This window comes from Eurosta solidaginis, chromosome 4 (genome assembly GCF_040869045.1).
Source record: "Eurosta solidaginis isolate ZX-2024a chromosome 4, ASM4086904v1, whole genome shotgun sequence".
Lineage (NCBI taxonomy): Eukaryota > Metazoa > Arthropoda > Insecta > Diptera > Tephritidae > Eurosta > Eurosta solidaginis.
This window is the reverse complement of record NC_090322.1, coordinates 240,263,112-240,286,954: the sequence shown is the minus strand read 5'-3', so window position 1 is coordinate 240,286,954 and position 23,843 is coordinate 240,263,112. Positions and strand designations below refer to the sequence as shown.

Sequence of the window (23,843 nt, the reverse complement as noted above, 5' to 3'; positions counted from 1 at the left end):
CCCTCTCTATACTTAGTGTCTCTACATGGAATATACTAGCTGAGTTTGGAGGACGATTGGATATTGCGACTTTTAGCTGTGCGGAGAAAACCCTGCACCAACACCACAGTTGGTTTTGGACCCGTCGGTGTAAAGTGAGATTACACCCTCCTTGCATACTTTGTCGGCTAACCAACCCGTTCTTGAAACTCTTGTCAAAGTTAAATGTGGGTGATAGCTAATCTGTAGTCACATCTACGTTAGGGAGCATTGTCCATAAAGCTTTTCACTCCATCTTTTATATGTGGAGGTCCAATGTCAGCTGGTATAACATTCAGCGCCTCCGTCGGACTTGACCTACGTAAGTGCTCCCGTTACCCCCGCGTATGCTGCCCTCTGTATCTTGTTTAGTTTCTTGATGTTGTATTGCTTGTCCAGTACGCTAGGATGGGTCTTATTACCATTACCGCTGTCTAGACCCACATCATATTGGCCTTAGATCTATTTCCTGCTAATTGTTCTCTTACACGAGTTTACTCTAGTTTAAAGGGAGAATTCAGTGCCATTTAGTGAGGGTATTCGAAATTGAGATATTTCGTATCTGCTTCTGAAAAGTATTAGTTCTGCTCGAGTTAATATTGATTCCATTCCCTGCAGCCTAGGTGTGTAATCTGCTAAGCGCACCCTGTGGGCCGTTGTCGTTGTCATCGATCCAATGTCTGCTTTAATAATTTTGTTTTCCACCATTATTTGCGTTCATCGCATCAATCTAGCTTGCCAAAAGTCGATTTTTCAAAATATTCCAATTGTTTTTAAATATACTCCCTGGCGTTCCTAGATGTCCACTGAATAGTATACATACCCCAAACTCTATCTGCAACGTCAACGGAGCTAACCGCGCACATCTAAAGTTGTATAGAAATTGTATGCAGTTCGGTGTATTTTTGGATTAAAAAGCAATATACCCTTCTAACCTAAATACTTGTTCACTTGTTAAGCTTTAATCAAATCTAGTTACATTTTCTTTTGGGACAGGTAAATATGTTTCTATTTCATATGTTAGATTTTGTATACGGCATATTTTAACGGAGTTATTCTACTACTACTTTTCAATATTAAGTTTTTTAAAAACCTAGCAAACAAAAAGATATATCTTTTTTCATGGCATATCATGTCAGTAATTTTTTGGCAATACATAAGCTTGTGTTTGTTTCAAAGTTTAATAACAAAAACCGCTGCGCATACCCGTGATTTTGTGAGTAGTGACGAATTTTGTAAGAGACTAATACCCTTATTGGCGAAAAGTGGCAACCTTTTGAAAATAGCCACAGTGGCAACACCTAGGTGAAAAGTCTTAAATGTAATACTATGTCGATGTGCCAAATTTGATACAAATCGGTTAAGCCGTTTCCGAGATGGTAGTGGATATATAGATAAATATAAAAAAGAAGGTGCTGCGGCAACTCTAACTGGCAACCGTTCTAAAAAATCAGAATGGAAATGCGGAGTAAAATGCTTTTCGTTTGATACCCATATTGACATAACTCATGTAATGCCAAAAATTGACCCCGGATCCATCCCAAACCGGGAGCCCGATCCACAGTAATTCTGCGCGGAGCACCGTGAATTTACTGTCAAACATTTCCTTTCATAAAAATGAAGTGAGACAATCACTTTTTGAACAGTAATAACTGCTTTTTTAATTTTGGCCAGCTAGATTGATCAAATACCCCACCGTGCATCGGGTGACTAATATAATTACGATCTGATTTTTTGGGGGGTATGTAAATACGAGCGTGCCTGTGTGCGATTACGATGCTTATTTTACACATTGTAGTGCGACGATCGCGAGCCCATTTGCCGGGTAGCGACGTCAATTAAATCAACGTACAAATAACGCCGTAACGACATTATGTACGTCCCCCACCATAATTAGCCAATCCAAATTTCACATCCCTGTCAGCTAAAATACACAGTCAATATTGATATACATAATTGTAAGGGAGTAGTGAAAAAGATGAGAATTTATTTTATACACAGAGTCGCATGCAAAAAATGCTTCTAAACTTCAAAATCATACTCAAGGTACTGAAACAGAATTTCTATTGGTCGATTGTGTTTTATATCTTAACGAGCCGGATCCGTGCGCATCTAGCGCAACCAATATAAAAGTATCTTACCAAATATCAACAAAAATCAGCTGTTCTATCAATCAATTAAAACTTACAGCTTGCGCTGCCATCTAGCATATGATAGTAACTGCCGGTAATGCAGTGCAAATATTCACAATAGTGCCATAGTACAAATAGATTTCTTTGTAAGCTCACACTCGTTTATTTTTAACAAATTATTTTAATAAAATATAGCTATAGAAAAGCACTACGACCAAAATTGCCCAAAGCTCGCTAAAAGCCCGAATCTCCATCTTTACAACCAAAACTTTATTTATAGATTTGGATTCCAAATAAGAGCAAAAAAGGACCGGTACATAAAAACAACAATTAGAAATAATATATGTATATGATTTTTCTGCGCCGGAATGTTGGTAATTCTTTAATGTGTTGGTCATTTGGTGATCGTTTGTTGATCTTATCTTAAGAAATATTTTGTGAGTGTGTTTTTTGTGTAAAATAAACGTGAATTTGGCACGCGATCGGACACTATATATATTAATCGATCTTTGGACGACTCAAGATCTTTCTGCTCGCATTGACGTCTATCAGCTTGTTATGGGTAAGTATCGGGTTTTTTATGTTTGCTGTGGTGGATCTTCGGAGGGATCTTAAATAGATTTATAAAGTCTGTTGTACTGATTGAGTTGTCAACGCCCAGTCACGGAAACACTCACAGCAAACCCCTTTCCAAAAATAAATTCAGATCCGCCGCTGAAGGTGTTATGGGCATACCAATGAATAAATTCAACAAATAGAGAACACTTATTGACTCACTAATTTATAAGAAATGAAAATTACGAGCAGAATGGGCATGCCGCCATGGCTGAGAAAATGAGCATAGTTCACTTCGTCGCTAGTTTTATTTATTAATTGTGACGACAGAGCAAAAAACATTTTTTCAAGATTTTCTCATATGCTAAATATAATGCTTAACAGTATTTAAATTTGTTTATTCAAATTCTTTTATTTGTTAATGTTAGATAAGCTCTACTTTTTTAATGTCCTCTTTTTATATTATTTGGCATTCATTTTCGCTCTTCTCTGTGGTATTTTCAGAATTTTTAACCCTTTCATAGCGATTTTGATTATCTCTTCGGCACCAAGTGTTAACCTCGGTAAGCAGATTTTATGGGCGAGCAAAACTTATTGCATCACAGAAATGAATATCATTCCTCTGCTAACTGTTACTTAGCTAACTGTTGTTCCTTTACTATCCAGTTGTTGCCCCGCACTGCTTTGACAAAAAGCTTTCCATCAAGACCTGGCGAAAAAGATGTCGCCGCTTTGCAAGAGATGGTGTCTGCACTTTGTTATTTGATCTGAGGCCAACCTGTTCAAGAACAGACTCCAAGTGATCAACAGACTTCCAATGTTCATCCCCTTTATCACATGCAGTTCAAAAATATCAATTGTAGCCAAGAGATTGCATGATATTCACCATGCATATCTGTTACCTGATGCCCTCATTCCAACTCATTTTTATTCTTAAACAATTAATTAGCAGGAATCGTAGAAAGAACTCGAAGATGTCGAAAAGGTTCCACTTTTATATACTCGAAGTTATACCGATATCGTGGTCGGTGTTTTAATAGGCCTGTACTATACCCTAAGTTTCCATGGTATCTTCATAATCAGTATAATTCCGAGATACCTAATTCAAAAGAGGTAGACTGAACGTTAGGACATTGTATCTTCTTGTGAAAAAAAAAACAAGTTTGATTTTGGGTGATTTAGCAGTTAGCCCACATAGTTTCGACCACCTTGTTACCATATTGAAATAATAATCGGTAGCCTATGCGTAGATGTCAAAAAGAAGCAATAAACCGATGAATGATACGGCGAGCCGATGTTGAATAAATCGACGAATCGCTGCCTCAAAATAACGTGTGCGTCGTTGTTCGATGTAAATATAAACTTGGTTTTTAATCGGTGGCTGGGCTCTCGGGGTGGGTTGACGCACCAGTGCCTTCGAGTTGAATAAGGGACGAAACGTATATTGCATTCACTTGCAGTCCCTTGGAGTGATATTTCACACAAGAATATGTGACGCCTACAACCCTCTTGGTAAATGCAATCATTTTACATAAGCATAAGTCATGATAAACTAATTGAGAAGTTAACGCACTCGCCTAAGGTGACTGTGTCGCGAATGAAATGTCTCTGTCTGCGTCATTCGTTGACTTGCAGATCGACTTTAGAGTGTGAGCGTGTTTAGTGGTATGACTTTATACTACTAAAGCAGTGTAACGACTAGAGTAAGAATTGTCGTGATGCTACAGAAAGCGGTGTTTAATAACTGATTTCAAATCCCTTTACCATTGAAATTCCTTTACAATAGATGCACTTTACTAATGAAAGTGAATTTTAATTTGACTAGAGTTTAATAAGTTTATCTATCAGTTCAACTGAGTACACTTCAATACCATTTCATATATATATATATTAATTTTCTCAGTTGTGTGTTCAATAATAGTGATACCTAAGGTAATGCAAGGGTTAAGTATGAGCACGCATTTGATGCTCTGAAATAATGTTTATTGCGAGTATAATCGGATTAGCAGGTGTGGCTACATGTATTTAACATACATACCGATCTTTATAAATTTGTATACTTATACCTTTAATGTATATATGTAGTATACATATATTCAAAACTCATCAATTTGCTGTTATTTAATTTACTCGTTCATATTACTAAATTAAACTAGTTGTGACGACAAGTTTGCTGGCTATAGCGGGCTCTCAAGTATTTTGTCCTCCCTGCAGACTAATATATTTAATAAATAATTTAATAAATGCGAACGTCAACATTATGATTTGAAGTGCGAGATATGCAGCTCCAAACATCTAACACCTATCAATATACAGTGTGGCATTAAAGTATAATAACGATACGTAGTTAATAGCTATTCAAGTTAGGCTAGGTTAGGGAGATTGGCTGCATCAAGTGGTTTAGATGGAGGTGTATGTCAGCTAGACTGTGATGGCACAGCCGATGTTACCTGGAGACCTTTCTATTAAATTAGTGGCAAAATACTCCTCGCAGTATTTGGGGAGTGTCTCTTATTTGCTCTGAAGTAGACAAAGTAAATTAAAATATTTGAAAACGCAAATAATAACATCCTCTTTTTTCTTGCAGGTTATAATTGAACTAATAGAAATTTATAATGAATACTGCAATATACAACAATCAGTTAGTTTTTTTTTTTCTATTCTAAACAAGGATACATATTAATTTGGGTCGATTTGTATGGACATTTTCATATGTATACTATGTCCGACGCAAAAATGTCCGCTAAAAACGTTGTCGATATATATATATATATATTTTTTTTTTTTTTTTCAAAAACCCACACCGAAGGGTTGTGTTAGGTGAAACTGGCCGATTAATAAAGACCTCACATAGATTGAAAGTGCCGATTGTGTTACCAGCATTGTTTTGATAACCAAACGAAATCCTCCAATTAGGTACCCACCCTTGCGCGAACCCTCCGACTCTATTGTGGCCCCAAGATCCCTTTCAAAGCTCAGGCACGGAACCATGAATCTACTACTCCCATTCCTCCTCTTCTATTGTTTGTTTCCCTTTTCTTAGTCTTTTGCCTTGAATTTTATGTATTTTCAAAGTAAAACACGTGATCGTGTATTCAAACTTTTGTGCAACACTGTATGTAAACAGTTGACTGACTACAAATGTGATGAGAGCGTTTTTTGTTCGCTGACTTTATCAGTGCGTCTGTTTACTTATTGCTTGCTATTAGTGATGTTCCTACGAGAGTGAATATTCGAGTATTGTTAAAGTACCAATTACTTAATAGGGATCTGCATGAACTTAATTTGTTCATAATGTTAAAAAAAAAAGTTTATTAGACCAAACTGGAAAACTATCAAGAACCAGGTCTTATGTTAAAATATAGATCTCTCCTCGCGGCAAATTCTAGAAGTTTTCTAGACTCAACCTTACATGCAGTTCCTAATATCCACTCTTCCTGCAGTGTTTCTGCTGTCTTCGGCACAGCATTTATTGCCGACTGAAAGACACTACAGTGATCTAGTAGCTTGGAATCAACCGCACTCAACTGTTAGATAGGAATGAAATAGGCCCCACGTGCGCTCTAGCATTCTTTAACATGTATGATATGCCGTTGAGGGTTTTTTAACGCTCTCCTCGACAGCTTTCACGACAGTTTGCTCTCTTGTACGATTCTTAGATATTTGTTACTGTGTTTCTTCTGAAATGTTACCTCTCTTAGCTTAAGCGTAGTCCATTCGTGGCATTGCAAAAAAAAACTACAAGGTGCGATATACCTCCGAAGATATTTATGCCGGGCTTCTCTACAAATTTGCGTCGTTTTCTTTTTTCGACTACGACTATAAGGCAAATGAGTTTTAAAGAAAACTTTTTCATGGCGAAATACACTCAGAGTTTTTGTCCGATCACTGCCGAGGGGTGACGACGCTTAAACAAAGTTGTCTCTAATTAAAAAAAAAAAATTTGTGACTCAGACACACGTTGCCCAGGATCTTCGTTGTGCTAGGCGGAGCATGCTACCGCCACACCATGGTGGCCGTGGCATATAGCCTAGAAAACAGAACGAGATCCGTATTTTCCGCACTGTCCGTCAACCACTCCCCAGACGCCCAATAATGTATATCCCGAAGCACCGAAGCACCCGATAGTTCAGGGACCTAATTTTTGGCAGGCACCTTTCACATATGATTACTGCAACGTCATCTGCGCAAGCCGTAGGTTTGATGCGTTCCCCGTAGAACCGTTGGATCAGTTGGTTTGTTAACCAGCGTCCACAGCAGAGGTGATAATAACCCCCCTGTGGCGTTCCTTTGTTCACTAATTTATTGCGCTCATGTAATCAAAATTGCAAAGTAATAAATTAAAACTTTTCACGTACTCCAGATTCCGTTTGGAGACGGCGTAAAGTATGTAGGTCCCCATCCTGTCAATTTGCAGGAAAAATTAAAAATGAGCACGATGCAACGCCGGTAAATCGCCTCAAGTATTTATTTATTTATTTATTTATGACTCACAGTGTTGTATTTTGTGCTGAGATCTTTTATACTCTCAGTGGACCTGCAGTCTTCGGTGCGCATGACTAGTTTTCCCCACCTGTGCTAGGAAAGATTATTTATAGTCATTCCCAGATTCTTCTACTTGATATTTGAGGCATTTCTCTTAATGTTTTTATTAAACGGTTTTATATAGCTTGACTTGGCGGGCCGTCTGATTGGCCGGCCGAATTTTGTAATTGAAATTTAAGTAACTTCCCGATACGCTACAAGCTTGACACTTGGAATATAGCTCAGAACCTGATGACAATGCAATAACAACAAAAAACTCCGATAGGTGGCGCATAGATCGAAATATTTCAATAAATCGTATTTGTGGTCCGATTTGGTTCATATTTGGAACACATAATACATACAAGAATAGAAAGAGGCCTATGAAAAAATCGCCGCTAGGTGGCGCAAGGATCGAGATATTCAAAAAAATCGTGTTTGTGGTCCGATATGGCTCAAATTTGGAACACATAATAAAAAACACAAATAAAAAAATATTTTGGAGTTCGAGGAGGGACAAGCATACGTGGAGCAGAGTCGAGTAAAGTCTTTGGAAGGATTATGTATTGAGGACTTAGATTGTAACAAATTGTCAGGAAAGAGTGCTTGTAATAATGAGTCACTAAATTAACTAAATAGAATGAGAAATAATGGGCAATTAAATAAATACTAAAAACTTGAAAATAATATAATAAAAAAAAAAATTTAGTTAAACGTTTTTATTGAAAACAATACTTACATGAAGTAATAATACTTATTATTAAGAATACATGAGCTTAACACCGGCTTATAAGAATTGAATATTCAAATATTCAATTATTTTTAAAAGAAAGAAAGAAACATTTACTGGCATATTGCGATGGTACCATTTCGAAAACCGCCACGTAATCATCATCAGGCAATTTCGTAATGTTATCAAAAGTTTCACTGAGCCCGAGTTTACAAAGCTTCTCATTCGCAACGAAAAAGAAACTTTACAAAAACAAATCTACACAACACGCAAATTAATAGAGGCAGAATGTCTCAATTGTGTTGTTAGTGTAGAAGTGAGATAAACTGAATTAAGCAACGAAACAAATACAAGCAGGATAGGCTAGTGGTTAAGGCAACTGCAGTTTCAACGTGTGATTCGCGGTTCGAATCTCGGTGAAACCTTTGATAACATTACGAAACTGCCTGATGATGATTACGTGGCGGTTTTCGAAATGGTACCAACGTAATATGACAGTAAATGTTTCTTTCTTTCTTTTCAGTTTCTCTTAGAAAAATATAATAATTGAATATTAAATTATTATAAGTCAGTGTTAAGCTCATGAATTCTTAATAAAAAAAATATATGTAAAGCGCGATAACCTCCGAAGAGATTTTAGGCCGAGCTTCTCTTCTTAATAATAAGTATAAGTTGAGAACACCATTAAAACGGACAAACATAAAAAGGAAGTAATAAAATAATACTAAAAGCTAGAAAATAATTAGGTTGGTCCTAGGTACTAGTCATCACACTACTCCTCAATCTAGGGCGTTGATCAGACAATTAAACAACAGCGTTGGGAGCGTCAAATTTCTAAAAATGTGAGTCGTAGCAAAACCTGATTAAGTTTCAGTTGGTCTTACCTGTGACTATCAATAGAAATTTGACGCGTCCAACGCTTGCATTTAATTGTATGATCAACGCCCTAGATTGATGAGGAGTGTGATGACTAATGCCTATACCAACCTAATTATTTTCTAGCTTTTAGTATTATTATTACTTCATGTAAGTATTGTTTTCAATAAAACCGTTTAACCGCGTTTTTTAAATTATTATTTTTTTTTTTAATTTTAATGTTGACGATTCTCGAGTACAAGTTGCTATCGAAACAACAGTATTTACTATGACACTCGTATAATATTGTTATTGTAAATTTTCACTGTTCGGCAAGCAGCTCACCCCAGTGCCACATTGTCTCATATATACATATGTCTGTATATAATACTATATATGCAATAACCGCCACTACAATCAACTGATTTTTACCCGCTTTGCGTTTTGTACGAATGCGAAAGCTATCGGGCAGGTTCTGCTGGCTATTCAGAAATTCACTATATTCATTTCAGTTCATCGATCTCAACGTAAGCGATCGGATGCAGAATTTTTAAACTGTCTAGGAAAACGTGTCATACTAATGACAATAAATCAAATAAAAACATATAAAATTGTGAACTATTTAACAAATTAATTTGGTGTATCGAATGAATCACACATTGTAGACAAAATACGCGCGGGCACGCGCTTGCATTTTAGTATTCAGTTCAGCACGATCGTTGTATAATGTAGTAAGATACATATATTGGATAATACTTCTACGTATTTAAGAAATTTATCTTATCGTACGCATTTATGTATGTACGTTTGTAATGCCCAAATCAGCAGCCAGCCAGTCGTTATCGTCAGAGTTTCCTTTTGCGTATCACTAAGCTGCCTGAAATTTAAAATTTGATTAAAATTTCAAAAATAAATCATGTAAAAATAAGCGAAAACTAAAAATTAACTAAGAAAGAAGTTAAACCACCTGAGAAAATTATACAAAAAATTGTTCTTAAGCTGTCGCCGCATAAGGAAATTGTGCTTATAAAGCTGAAAAATCGTTTTACTAGAACGTCTTCTATAAATTGGAAACGTCGCAAGAGGAGACGTGCGGGAAAACAACGTGCCTTGCACAAAGTATTAAAAATTGCTGTATATGTAATTAATATAATATAATTTATAAATAACAATATATACATATGTATGTACATATGTATGTAAGTTAGAGCGGGTCAAATTGTATGGATGGATTTTTTTCCATCAGGAGTATAGCAAAAGCGTAATCTACAGATGATTATAAGATAAATTGGTGAAAACACTATAGCTCGAAGTCCGATTTCGAGTCCCCGCCTTTTGCAAAATAGACATTTTGCCATATGAATATAGGGTTTGGCCAACAAATCTTCATAGCTTCTGATAGAATTATAGGAAAAATATCATATTGGGCTTACTTTAAAGGTAGTTTACGTACATTTCAGAATCTGTATTAATATCTATAGTGTTTTTGAATTTTAGTAGAGATATCAGGCTTATGTTATGAGAAATTAGCCTAAAATGAGCTTTTAACTACTATATTATCATTTTTAACAAATTTCTTAAGAAATAATAACATAACATTACTATTATTTTGAAAAATACGCTGAAATGGTCAATTCTAAATAAAAAAAATTGTTTGTTAAATAAATTACATTAAAATTATAAAAATTGTGTTTTTTGCTTATTGCTTGAAAATATAGGTTTTTTTTATGAAAGTTTTTTTCTACTAAAACGAATTCGAAAAAAGAAAAACTGTCTGAATGAAAGTTGTTGAAAATGTTCTGAACTTATTTTAGCTGTAAAGAAAGAAAAAATGTCTATAAGAAATTTGTTAAAAATGATAATATAGTAGTTAAAATTAATTTTAGGCTAATTTCTCATAATTTAAGCCTGATATATCTACTAAAATTCAAAAACACTATAGATATTAGTGGTGTGATGGTAGCGTGCTCCGCCTACCACACCGTATGCCCTGAGTTCACTCCCCGGGCAAAGCAAGATCAAAATTTTAGAAATAGGGTTTTTCAATTAGAAGAAAATTTTTCTAAGCGGGCTCGCCCCTCGGCAGTGTTTGGCAAGCGCTCCGCGTGTATTTCTGCTATGAAAAGCTCTCAGTGAAAACTCATCTGCCTTGCAGATGCCGTTCGGAGTCGGCATAAAACATGTAGGTCCCGTCCGACCAATTTGTAGGGAAAATCAAGAGGAGCACGGCGCAAATTTGAAGAGAAGCTCGGCCTTAGATCTCTTCGGAGGTTATCGCGCCTTACATTTATTTATTTTTTTTTTTAAAGATATTAATACAGATTCTGAAATGTACGTAATATACCTTTTGGCCAACCCCTACATTCATACGGCAAAACATCTGTTTTGCAAAAGGCGGTGACTCGAAATCGGACTTAGAGCTATGGTGTCTTCAGCAATTTTTCTTAGAATCATCTGTAGATTTCGTTTTTGCCTTACTCCTGATGAAAAAAAAAAATCCATCCATACATTTAGACCTGCTCTAATGTATATGTATGTATGCAAGTGCATTCAAATATACTAAATTTAAATTGAATCAACTGTGTGACCATTCAAACATACAAACAAATCTGTGCGTGTAATCGCGTTCGCATTGTATTTGCTTTAGATTAGTTTACACTAACGCATAAAAGTGTCACGACAATAATAAAATGCATAATTTCTACAAAAAAGATCATTTGATCGCTATAAAATACTGAACAGAGCAGTGAATGCAGACAATCGTTTATACAAATCGCGATCGTACAGAAAACAGGCGGCCAGTAACAGAAGTTGAAGGCAATTTACAGTAAAGAATACGATTTAAAAAAAAAAAAGAAAAAACTTGTGAAAAACTTCACTTAAAAGTTCAAGAATAATGAATAAAGTTAAATTTTTAGTACAATTACAAGACTAATAAATACGTTATTATATAAATAAAACAAAACGAAAATATTAAAAGGACAGTACTTGCAATATGAAACGGTCATAATAGTATAGTGTCATCAAATATTAGACAAAGAGACTACCTAATTCCCTACCTACGCTTCAGGGGGCTCTTAGAGCCACGATGCAGGCAGAAGGTTGGCGCAAGGGCGCTCAAATGCTGACGAGACGATACACGTATATAACGATGGTTCCAAAGTAATGGAAAGAAAACGGGTTGCGGTATAATACGCAGATCCAGACATACAAAAATTCTACAAGCTACCAGATTACTGTAGTGTTTTTTAGGCGAAAATAATAGCCGTGAAAAAAGCAGTAGAAACACTGGAAAGAAAAGCTTAACTGCAGCCGCATCAATTTTCACATTGACAGACGAGCAGCAATTAAGGTTTTAGTCGCTCATGGCACATCATCTGAAAGTGTGTAAGAGTGTAAGCAATGCCTGGTAAGAATCGGGATAGGGAGAAGCATACATCCATATTGCGTTCCAGGGGAGTAGATGGGAATGAAAAGGTAGCGTAGCCGTTCCAATCAAATTAGGCGAGATTAAAAGAAGGCGAGAGCTGCAAACGATCTACCAAGCAGGAAAGGCGTGGAACCACGCACGGGGCTGCAAAGTCTCGAAGATCATGTGCAGGTCTTACAACCTTTGATTAACAAAGTTATTATTATCATTGAAAATAGGCTATGCTCATGATACCTATCGGCGTTACATGCTTGCAAATTAGGCCTCGTCAGTGAGAGCAGATGTAGGAAGTTCGGGTTAGAGGAGGAAACAATCAAGCAGGGCTAAGGCTCCAGCTATTAGGAGTAGCAAAGTTATCAGATGTGGAAGCAGCAAGTCGCACAGGTCCTTGAAAGCTTCTAGAGAACGGATATGTTTTATAACATAGGTCCTGGTTTCTAAAAGGGGTTTTCAGTTTGATCGTTGAGCAAACTTCTGGTAAAAGTTTGAACTCATTCAGTCTATGTGAGGACCTCACGTACCAGCCAGTTCAACTTAACCTAACCTGCTAAGACAATATAATTTACAAATTCATTGAGGAAAACATCACTTCGAAATTTCTTAATTTACCATATAAAACAAAATTTTTAAAGAGAAGTTGTTTATTGACAAAAAAGGAAAATTACTAAGGACTGGTACAGTTTTGAAAATTTAAAAATTCGTTTAAAGTGCTAACAGTTATTTTATATGTACTTTTGTTTTTAATAAGAATCGAAATACATATTTACATCAATGACAGATAACGAAATTTTATCAATTTATTTGTTTCTGTCCGCATGACCGAACTTTTTTGGAGAGACCCGACATAAAGTTTTGACAAAGGTTTTATCCACTTTTAGAGACACTGTTCGCCATATGTTTTTTTTTTTTTTTGTAACGGTTTTGGGTTGGTTTCCCTATTTTTAAAACTTTTGTTCTCATCTGACCCCAATATCGCATCAAGTTTTTCCTAACATAATGTACATCGTTATCATCAACCCAGTTTTGGGTAAAAAGGTCGTAATGTGCTAGAACCAAGTCCGACCAAAATGCAGGTGGGCCATTGTGACGACGTAGGAATGGCAGAAGAAGTTTTCGAAGACACTCTTTCATGTAATTTTCTGCGTTGATGGTTGCTATCTTAAAGAAAGGGCATACCAAATCAGAATCTTTCTGCAAAACTTATCTATCTGGGTGGTTTTTCGAGTTAGTCCTCTCCAGACTGCAAGCAGTCGAGTTGGATACCTGGTAACGTTCTCGGATCCATTTTTTTTACCTGTTTGTGCTCAAGGAAATGCTTTTTTACGTCTTTTTCTCATGTGTGGCTTTGGCTATTTTGGCAACATCTCTTGTTGACAAGGATAGGTTCTTCCTAATTGAAGATAGAATATTATTCTCCAACTGGGTGTCTGCTGATCGCTTTGGGCGGCCACTTCATGGCTTGTCCTCACTAAGCCACCTTTGATGGAGATTAATTAACCTTTCTTCTGGCAGTGCCATTGAATGATCCTGTGAGTTTTGCCAATTTTTTTGAGTACAGTAGGATTATTCGTTCAAATATACAAAACTTTTTGATCATGGTTCAACTATATGGTTGGCTAATCTGTACAAAAACAAAATATGTTAGTTCAGGTTGTCAAAATCTGCGTGTTGGTGTTGGTGCGAATGGTATGGAATGGAAACATAAAACATAGCAGATTTTGTATGTTGAAAGAAAATGTTGCCAATGTGTTGGTTTCATTTTGAGTTTGCCATCTTCTTTTAACAATTCCATCGACCATGCAATGAAATAAATAAAATCAGCTGATGAGATGAGCCAAGCATATAATTGAGCCATGTTTTTGACGAAGCTTTTTTTGTATTCATTTTTCTCGTTGTTGAAAGCTTGAATTCAGAAGCTAATATATTTTTCACAATGTCATGAAACACCAATTCAAAAATAGTTTATTCAAAGCGTAAAGCGAAACATAGTCATTACTAAAGAACTTATAGGGAGGTCTAAATTTGCAAAACTTTCTATACCAGTTCTGATGATGTAGGATCAGTTTTTCAGTTCATTTATTTCTGTCAAGTCTTAGTACTGGAAGTTGTTGTTCCGAAAATTCTTGTTGGCTCAAGACAGCAGTTCAACCTTACTTATCACAGCTGTTTGTGATATAAATTTTTTTTTTAACAAATTGTTGAAACCTTTATGTTTCTATGTTATCCCCTGCTCAAAAGAATGTTCATTGAAGAATCTTCTACATTTCTATTAACGCTTTTAAGAAATGTTCTCGAATATATAATGTATTAATTACAGATTGTTTACACTGTAAAACAGCTGTTTCTTCGAGTGTATAAGTATCTCTGTTTATTGATATGTTCAAGCTGATTATAAAATTCTAAGTCTATATTTAGTACTTAAACCCGGTCTCATATTTCTTTCGCTGTAAACTACGTCATAGATTTAAAACAAATTTAGAGAAAGAGGTTTTATTGGCATTTGTATTTATGTATAATATAATTGTTGTGTAAAGATTTGGCGCAACTCCACAAAAAGTTAACTTCTGTGTGCTGTCATAGTTGATAAAAGCTAATTGAAATTACCATAAAATAAAAAGTCCAATTTGCTGAGCATAAAACTGGAATGACCGGCTAAGGAAGGAACGTTGTTTGTTGGATGTAGTTGTTGTCACACTGAAATAAAAAATGTGGTAAAATCAACCGAATTATGGTCAATTCAACCGATATTTTTGTAAGTTTTTTTATTCATCTCAAATAGATGTTGAATCAACTTCGCACAACTTGTTGATTTTGAATGAGTGTTTCAACAGACGTATCAGCAACAAAAAAAAAAATTGTTTCTCAAATACTTTGTTAAAACAAAAAATAATAAACAACTTTTTTTCTAAAGATTTGATCTTGCTTTTTGCAGTCCTTGAACTCAGGATTTTCGATGTGGTAGGCGTAGCACGCTAACATCACCACACCACGGTGCACGTGGCATTTTTGATTGGTTTAGACGCGAAAAAGTAAAAATTTTCAAATCATTTTTTTTTTTAATTTGAATGCAGTTTGTTTTTAAAATGTCCACAGTATATATCGGTAATTATCATTATACCTTTCATGAACATGAAATGGTATATTAACTTTGGTCCGATGTTTGTAACGTTGAGAAATATAGAAGATAGACTCACCATTAAGTATACCGAATTGATCAGGGCGACGAACTGAGTTGATATAGCCATGTCCGTCTGTCTGTTTGAACGCAAACTATCCCCTCAAATTTTGAGATATCTCAATGAAATTTGGCACAAGGATGTAATTTTGTATTATATTAGACATTTGTCGGATCCGGTAGGATCGGACCACTATAACATATATCTCCCATACAACCGATCGTTCAGATAAGACGATTTTGGTCATTCCTGCCGCAAGTTAGAAAGTATAAACGTGAAACTCGGTAATATATATTCTAATATATCATAGAAGATATCCTGAAAAAATCACTTTGATCGGTGCTATATATAGTATATAACCCATACAACCAATCGTTCAGATAGAAAGATTTTTAGCAATTTCTCCCCTAATTTCCAATATAAAAACGTTAAACTTGGTGATATTTATTATAATATATCATAGACGATTTCATGAGAAATTCATTTCGATCGGAGCTATATATAATGTATGTCCCATACAACCGATCGTTCAGATAGAAAGATTTTTAGCAATTTCTCCCTTAATTTCCAATATAAAAACGTTAAACTTGGTGATATTTATTCTAATATATCATAGAAGATTTCCTGTAAAAATCATTTCGATCAGAGCTATATATAATATATATCCCATACAACCGATCGTTCAGATAAGGGGGTTTTTGCCATTTTTTATTTTATATTTATCTTAAAAATCGTTTAGGTATGTACATCTGTTCACTATATATTTCCTATCTTATACATCCGATTAACTGGAGATTACGAACGGGATAAGATTATTGTTCAACCCTATTCATGAAAGGTATGAAGTCTTCGGCACAGGCGAAGACAGTCCCATCTTTACTTGTTTCTTATAATTATTGTTCTTCATTGAATAATCTGCTGTCAAACTGTCTGTTGTTGATGATGCGCTAAGTAGTGCAATTTACAAAAGTGAAATAACGCGTGGTTTATAATTAAATAAAACTTTGTGGTGAAACAAAAGCGAAAATATTTTTTGGTTATTTAAAATCTACACGAAATTATGAGTTTTTAATGTGTATTATTTTTGTGCTGAAAATATATGAAACCGTGAAAAGAAAAGGCTGCCAAAAGTTTGAACGTCGCTGTACTACAATAATTTGTGAATTTCTACAATAATTCAATATTAGCCGTGTTTTTTTTTTTTTTTTACACGCGTATACGTTTCGTTTGCGCGTGAACAAAAAACGCCTATCCTCGCTTAGATAATGTTTAGGAGACCCATCTAGCGGCAGTGGTTAAACAACTAGCTACAGCACAGGGTGTACCGAATAGCGGAGACACAACCCTCTGTTGCATTTCTGTGGATAACATATAGCTGAATCAGTTGTGATAAATAGTGGACGCGCATAGAATACATAGAATTAGTGCAGACGGTGAAACATAGACACATATTTCAGTTACATCTGAGTATAATGCGTATTGAAATTTAGTAGTACTAATTTTATGCGTAGCAATTTCACAGAGGTGTATTTAAAGTTTGTCGCTTAGCAGTCCTTATAAAGTTTAAGCGTAAACGTATATAGATGTGAACAAAAAACACAGCTATTATTGCATATAACTCAAATGATTCTTCATCCCCATAGGTCCCCCTTTTGATATAATGACGATCACAAAGAGGGAGTTGTATGAGTTGTTGGTTGCAGAACGTGGCCAAAAGCAAAAGGATAAAACCATTTTAGACCACGTGTGTATTGTTTTAGGGATTGTATGATGAATGCTGCAGTAAAGTTTGAATTTTTTTATCACACTTTGTATGCGATGGATTCAAGTGAACTACACCAAAGTAAATTTTCTTCGAAAGTTTGCTTAGTGGTTTGAAGAAGATAAGAAATTTAAATATAGGTATGTTCAATTGTGAACAAAATAACAAGATAAGGCTATAAGAAAGTTTTTGTTTGGTGGTAAATTCTAATTATTTGGAGAGGGTCCAACCCTCCAAACCCCGAAACCCCCACCCCTTCGGCTATCGTCACTGAAGGTGGATAAGGCATATAAACATATACACTTGGTTTGAATGAAATATATTCATTTTTCAGTGAGTTATTAATTTTTCGCGTTTAAATCATACAAAAATGCCACTGTGCGGTGGCTGCCTGTGCTCTGTAAGCTCACAATTATTAATGCCACCCGAAAATACCAATGAAAACTGTTAAAAGAACAGTTTTCCGTAAACATTAGAATAACAGTGGTAGTTGATGTGATAGAGATTTCTATGGCACGTTAGTGCATTTGATGCATTTGCATAAAATTGACAATTCTTCGTTGTTGAAATGACTAATGAAATCTGTTCATTTAACAGAATATCCAGTTAGATTGATTAAGAATCTGTCATTTATACAGAATATTGTTAATTTGAGACCAACAGTTTTTTTCTGTTAAATAAACTGAACAAATTTGTTTTCATTTGTATTTAATTATCGAGACAAGCTCATATTGCCTTATACAATTGTTGTTGTTATTGATATTAGAGAAAATTGCTAAATTTACAAACGGCGATGGGTACTCGGACATGTTTCTAAATTTCACTTCTTTATCAGCTAGCTTCTCGGGCGCTGAGTATTCAACTCGAATTTCAAACAACATTCATACTTTATACTAGTGTAAAGGCAGATGCCTCTAACCACTCAGTCATATGAATGCTCCGCTGCTCGCTTTGCAATTGGTCTCAAAGTATTGTCTTTTTGTTGCTATTCCTTTTATTCACCATTTAGGTACATACTATTTCTATATGTTTAATTATTTAACCTTAATTGTTTAGTATTTCAGGCGCACTTAAGAGCTTAGTAATATTGGATTGTTATAGTAGTGCTTTTATTAGCAGTACTTCCGCTGTTCACTATTAACTATATCAATATTATTATTTGTATTTAATTAGCGAGATATTCTCATATTTCTTTATACAATTGTTTTTGTTATTGATATTAGCTCTGCTTTTACACTAGTATAAAGTACGATTGTTGGAGATTTCAAGTTCAATACTCAGCTCCCGAGGAGCTAGCTGATGAAGAAGTGAAATTCACAAACATGTCCTAGTAACCATTGCCGTTGGTAAACTTTGCAATTTTGTCTAATAAGAAATTTGTTTTCTTAACAAAAAAAACTTGGTTGAACTAACCATAATGCGATTAATTTTACCGAACTCTCCTGTTAATTCAAGAACAACAAACCTGATTTGTTGATTTTACTAGCTTCTTTTTTTTCGGTGCATGATCGCTTATGGATCCAATGCACATACATATGTACATATCTTGTGGGATTGTCCTAAGTCTTACCTTCTCAAATGGAACCATTGTTATCAATGTTACAAAACTCGTCAACCTAAGCAGTTTTTAATCCTTTAAAAAAATCTTGAAAAAGTTTGTCTGTAAACAAACTATAAACTGTACCAATTTTGTAGTTTCTGATATCTCGAGTTCATCGAACTTCGAATAGAAAGGAGGAAATATTTAAATATGCTGATGCATCAAGGTTTTTCCCTTATTAGTGCACGACAGTTTCTTGATTTTAAAAAACCACAAAAACAACTCTAGAATACAAAACAATAAACTGTAAAGCTGGTTCTGACAAACATCTACGCAGAGAAGGGACTACTTTTATTCGAATGTGGTTTGTGAAATTAAAACGGATGATGTACAGTCAAGGTTAACATCAGTTAAAGCGCAAAATGTAAACAAGAATAAGCTAAAAATAATAATGCAAGGCGGGTGAACCTTACAAGTGATTTAAGGCCATGCTTCTCTTACAATTTGCGTCGTGCATCTTTAAATTTTTTTCCTACATATTGGTGGGACAGGACCTACATATTTTACACCGACTTTGGGCGGCATCTTCAAGACAGTAGAGTTTTCACTGCGAAGCTTTTCATGGTAGAAATGTACTCAGAGTACTTGCCAAATCACTGTCAAGGGACGAATTTTGTCTAAATTTTTCATGTTGATTTGCCCGGGAATAGAACCAAGGAGCTTCGGTGTAGTGTACGGAGCACCACGGCGGTCGCCGTTAAATTAAAAGTTCACAGATAAATGTACATACATGTACCAATATAATGTTACATATTTGTTGCAATATCAGAGTAAATTAAATTGTTAAAGTGAAACCAATCATAAAATGGTAGAAGGAATAAAAAAAACAGGAGCGCAAGTTGATCAAAAAATAAAGATTCAGGAATGTAAAAAAGTAAGAGGCAGTTAAATGTATTGAATAATGGATGCTGTGGCTTTGCGTTGAAATGCAGCAAAATAAAAAAAATGTTTTGGTGTTGTTGGCGAGCTATTTGATTAATTGTTTTTTTTTTTTATGTGCATGGGGGTTTCTTAAATTTTTAGTTTTTTTTTTTTTGTTTATTTCTCATTTGTTTCATTGTATTCTTTACATATTTATCATGAATACAAATTCGTTATTTTATTCTGAGTGAAAAGCACGGACTAATATTAATAGTTATCTTTTTTTTTTTAGTGGAAATAGTCCAAAGTGAAACCTTATGGGGTCCCGGGAATACCCATAGCATTTTCATTATAAATCATGTATCCTTTTTATACTCAGCGTGCTTTACACACAGAGTATATTAACTTTGATTGGATAACGGTTGGTTGTACAGGTATAAAGGAATCGAGATAGATATAGACTTCCATATATCAAAATCATCATCAGTATCGAAAAAAATTTGATTGAGCCATGTCCGTCCGTCCGTCTGTCTGGTAACACGATAACTTGAGTAAATATTGAGATATATTCACCAAATTTGGTACACGAGCTTATCTGGACCCAGAATAGAATGGTATTGAAAATGAGCGAAATCGGATGATAACCACGCCCACTTTTTATATATATAACTTTTTGGAAAACACAAAAAATCTAATTATTTAGTAAATAATACACCTAGAATGTTTAAATTTGACGTGTGGACTGATATTGAGACTCTTCATAAAAATTTAAAAATTTTTTTTAAAATGGCGTGGTACCGCCAACTTGTGACAAAATCGTTACTATCGTAACAAAATTCAGCAGAGAGGTTGCCTTTACTATAGGGAATGCTTTGAAAAAAAATTAACGAAATCGGTTAAGGACCACGCCCACTTTTTTATAAAAGATTTTTAAAATGGTCGTGGACGAATAAAATAATCCATATCTTTGCAAAAAAGAGCTTTATATCAATGGTATTTCATTTCCCAAGTGAACGAATTCTGATGTCCCCCCTTTGGGTCGAACTTTTGGGTAGCTGCAATTTCAATTCTACCTGCTGTGTCTTGTGATGGCTTAAAAAAAAACAACACAAGCAATTTTACGATCTGCAATTGTGTCGCAGTGATACCTTCATTTTTTAAAACGGTTGAATAAAAAACCGACATAACTATGTTTACGACATGCAAATGCATCACAGTGATGCCTTGGTTTTAAAAGGGGGTCGTAAAAACGCTAATTTCTAATAATTTTTTTTTAATTTCTTTTATATTACTAAGTTAAATTCATTTTTGCATTTACATATGTTCTGACTGAATAAATTTCTAAAGAGAAAAATAAACTCCAAAAAGAAAAAACATAGGCATTTCAGGATTTTTAAAAATTTGCCCCTACGACCCAAAGGGGGGACATCAGAATCCGTTTTAGAGGTATGGTTCCTTCGGCAAAGTTTCTTATTTTGATCCCTAGAATATGATTTTCACAGAGCAATGGGCGATTTTTTTGCCTTCCCACAAATCGACCCGGCCTAGTACACATATTTTCCTTACAGCAGAAAATATGTCAAATAAAAAAAAACAAGTTTAAAACGGCCGTAGACTACAATAATAAGCTATAACTTAGCAAAAAATAGTTTTGAATCAATGATATTTCACTTCTCAAGTTTTATTGTAAGAGGAAATTGGGAGACATTTTTTTTAAACGGGCGGTGCCACGTGTTATGTAGAAAAGTAATTTATCTGAAATGAAATGTACAATTAAAGTTCACGCTGAGTATATAATGTTCGGTTACATCCGAACTTAGACACATTTACTTGTCATTTTTCGGACTTTTTTCAAAAAATCCACAAATATATGTTAAATCTGGACTTTTTTTAAGGACAAATAAAAGTCCCGCCCTATAACTAGGAAACTGCTCATCTAAATGAAACGAATTTCTTACCAAAAGATTCTTCTAAATGTCTAGATTTGAAGCCTTCAATGTCATTTGAAAGTTCTTGTTACTAATACCAAAAATTTTTCATAAACTGAGATAAGATATTGCTTTGAATTTTGATACACCGCTTTCTGTTGAAACAAGAAGGATGTTGATTGTATGAAAAATATTTGTTTCATTTGGATGAGCCGCTCTTTAGTTATAGGGCCGGACTTTTATTCTGCCCTTAAGTCCGTATTTAACTTTTATTTTCCGACTTATAAAAGCACAAAAACAGGATTAAATAAATTCCTTCAGACTTTAAAATTAAAAGTCAGGAAATAATTTTTTCTGAAGGACTTTTACTATAAAAGGAATAACAGTTTGGGTCCCTAGAGTTCAACAAAGTGTTCAACATAAAAATATTGATACAAGTTGACTTCCTCTTCCTTCTTGGAACTTCAGGTGACAGTGTAGACAGAAATACTATCTGAGGATACATAATTGTAACAGCATTCGTCTCGAGTAGTACTTGAATGGATAGACTATAAGGTGTGCCTCAAAACTCTCTGACGTGCTAAATTTTTCGTCATCTATTTTTAATATGTGCTTTTTCTTTTTGTGACTTTCGTGTTTAGTTTTATGCTTTTCTGATCCTTCGTTTTGTTGCACTATTCTTTTAGGGTATAGCAGATGGCAGTAGGTTTATAGCTGCATGCGATTTACTTGCAGGTAGAAGTAACTGATTTTAATTTCTTTGTTTGCAAGCAGAAGTCACTGATTTGTTTGTTTTATGTGGGTTGGTTTCGTGTTCCTTGGAATGTGTTCTGCATATATTTCCATGCTTCCGGTATTTTTATCGTATACTTGGATGTTGTATATGGAGAAATTTGGCTATATGTATTTTTGATTTTTGTAAAGATCGGCTCTGTCGAGATACTAGATTTTTAGGTTTTCTTGCTTAAGTCCTTTACTTTATCCAATTCAGTTCTAATCTTGCGCACAGTTTGCTCTTGGTAGCTTTACTGGCAAGTTAATTAAAATTTCACCAATGTTTTTCCTCGTTTTGAATGAAGTCTGAACGTTATGCCTCTGCAATGCCTTGCCTAGCCCTTGGAGTCTAAAAATATAGCCAACTGCACTGTTATTGACATCTCAGGGACATGCGACAACACGACACATCAAGCTATTGAACAAGGTTTGATTGGCTGGGTACTAACCATGCTAAATAGAAGAAAATCAGTCTTGAGTTGGGAGGGACAACTGAGTCTGTTTTGGCCACTATAGGATACCCTCAAAGGGGTGTACCTCCTCCTCTCTTGCAGGCCCTTATCTTAGATGACCTTCCTCTGTTACTGGAATCAAATGGATTCGCCACACAAGGGTATGCAGACGACTTAGTAAACTGCATCACAGGGATGCACGAAGAAACAATATCCAATCGCATGCAGCAAGCTTTCGCATCACAGGAAGCTGGTTTGATATCAAAGGATTGTATATAAATCCTAACAAAACTGTTCTAGTACCTTCTACCGATTAAGAAAACCATCCATGTCATGGGTGACACCAAAATCCCATTTTCAATAGCAGCAAAATACCTAGGGGTTATACTGGACATAAGCCCCACGTGGAATGCTCATCTAGATGCTACTTTAAACAAAGCAACAAGAGCTTTCTTCACCTACACTCTACTCTATGACAAAACATGTGAGCTATAACCAAAAATAATTTGCTGAATATTTAGTACTGTTGTGAAACCAATAGTAATCTATGCTTCCTTACTAAGTTTTGTTGCCGAATACCACGCAAAAAACAGCTACAATAAGACTAAGCAAACTGCATCGACTAGTTTGTATTGGCATAATGGATGCCATGAGAAGCACTTAGTGTCTTAGTGGGAATACCTCCCTTCCCTATTCTTCAAAATAACTCAGAGCTAAGGAGCGGAAACATGACAGTGCAAATGAAAGTAGTAAAAAAATGTGTAGGAAATACCATATTGCAATTTTGAGGTGTTTATTATGGACAGAACTCTTTGGGAAACAGAAAATTCGTATACTCCTTCTGACTCAGAGTTCTGGTTCATGAATGGATCAATTTTTGATGACCGAAAAACGGGAGCTAGCATATGTGTGCCGAGATACAAGAAATCGATACCAACGAGATGCTACTCCACTATTTACCAGGCAGAAATCCATGCAACTGAAGTTTTCGGTAGAGAATGTTCTCGAGGAGTATATTCATTATGTCAGACGGCCAATGACAATGT

The 23,843-nt window shown here is 35.1% G+C and overlaps 1 protein-coding gene across 7 annotated transcripts in view; it reads left to right on the top strand.

The window, feature by feature from the left end:
• NFAT (NFAT nuclear factor) overlaps positions 1-23,843 on the top strand; it is a 284,245-nt gene that overhangs the window by 144,040 nt on the left and 116,362 nt on the right. For 2 of the 7 annotated variants that reach the window (XM_067785267.1, XM_067785260.1), the window contains exon 1: positions 9,348-9,954. The exons of 1 other annotated variant lie outside the window; for it this stretch is intronic. The gene's annotated coding sequence lies outside the window, so the exon portion shown is untranslated. Of the gene's footprint in view, positions 1-9,347; positions 9,955-11,461; positions 11,642-16,365; positions 16,390-23,843 lie in introns of those variants that run through there. 4 more of the 7 variants (XM_067785262.1, XM_067785263.1, XM_067785261.1 and 1 more) reach the window with 4 other exon arrangements.